Consider the following 1,761-nt stretch of genomic DNA (forward strand, 5'->3'; position numbering starts at 1 on the left):
GGGGATGGGGGAGGGAAGGCTATACAAGGAACCTAGGGGATAAAGGGAAAGAAGGAGCTCAGGAGAGGTGGGACCATAGGAGAAGGGAGAAATGGAAAAAACAGGGCACTTTAAATGGGGAAACCATGGTGGGATGGTTAGACAATGTGAGAAATAAACAGTGCCTAGATAGTTTTAGAAAACCAGAGGGCACCACATTAGGCCAACAACCTACTGACATATTATACATACACCAGATCAAAGAATGTAATATATGCCTAGGCAAGGTTTATCTGAGAGCATTTGGTCTTTGCCCAAGCTCTATCTACATAGGATATGGTAATTAAAAGTATTAGACTGGTGGAACTAACCTTGAATGTTTAACAGACATACTTTGAGGCCTATACTAATTTGATCAGGGGGACATAAAGGACAGTTTTTGATCCTTGCCCTCCTAGGTAAACTAAGTTCCAAGGGACTATGAGCATCTCTCAAAATGTCCAGTAATTGTGATGAGTCACTTGTCCTCTTGAGCATAGAGGCCATAGAGATCCCACCAGATGGACCCGAACAAGTGTCCAGTCTACAAAGAGGAGGGTGAACACAGGAACATTTCCTCCATGCTTCCAAGTGAAGCCAGCCATAGTCGAGCAGGACCTTTGATTTATCTTCATGTAGAAGGAACAGGTAAAAGAAAGGAGCCAGGGGTTCCTCCAAAGCCCATGTGACCCTTGAGGAACAGATCCTCAAACAACCTTAAGAGTAAAAATAAATTGCTTTATCTGAGCCAACTGTAGGGTCTTAAACACCCAAAAGGAAAGTATAACCAAAGAGTAATTGGGGGAACGTATAACCAAAGATTAATGGGGTCAATATAATTTTTTAAGAGTCCATATGCATAGCTAAAGGCTACATAACAAGAAACAATGCCAGACAGTTAATACCTTCTTTTGAGCTGTTGGCTAGGGTGTCCCAAGGGACTCCCAGATAGTAACCAGATAGAACTGGGAGAACGAACAGCAGACCCCAATCTTAGCTAAAGGAATATTGACAATGGATTGCTGCTAGATGAGGAACAGCAGATCTTCCTAAAACAAGAATCTCTAGACAGGCTGACTAGATTCAGCAGACAGACAAGACTGGAGAATGGCTGGGGGTGTCGACAACATAGAGGACAGTAACAAGGATAACAGCGTATATGGGCCCCAGTGTGTGGGATGGGGGAGGGTATGGGAGGGTGCAATTTGGGAAGTGGGTTTATAGATGAATAAGACTGTGTGGGATGTTCTGTATGATATACACACAGAAAAATCAAGACATTTTTTAAAAAGACATATTTGAGGAGGAAGCATAAACATTTACTTCATGTTAAATAGTAGAGGTGATAAACATTATCAGTGAAATCTACCTGATGACTTTATATCCATACTCAGGTACTAAGAATCCAAGTGTAACCAACTTTGACTAGTAATCATCAAATACATAGAGATTAAAGACATGTGCAAACATCTAAGTGTTAGTAGCATTAAAAATGTATGAAACAGCATATTTTAAAATGGAATGGAGATCTTTAAAGGGTTAAAACTCATTCAATTTTTTATCTTACAGGGTTTATACTGAGCTCAATATTGTATAATGGTATTAATTCAACTGTGAACCTAAAAATTTATAGCCACTTTTGAAAGAGATGTATCCTTGCTCTGGAGTGTGTTACTGACTACATTAAGGCTGTTATGAAATGCTTCTTCTAATCATGTGGTTATTAAATTAAAATTTTTTTTA

Source organism: Nannospalax galili, unplaced genomic scaffold (genome assembly GCF_000622305.1).
Source record: "Nannospalax galili isolate Female #2095 unplaced genomic scaffold, S.galili_v1.0 scaffold15, whole genome shotgun sequence".
NCBI lineage: Eukaryota > Metazoa > Chordata > Mammalia > Rodentia > Spalacidae > Nannospalax > Nannospalax galili.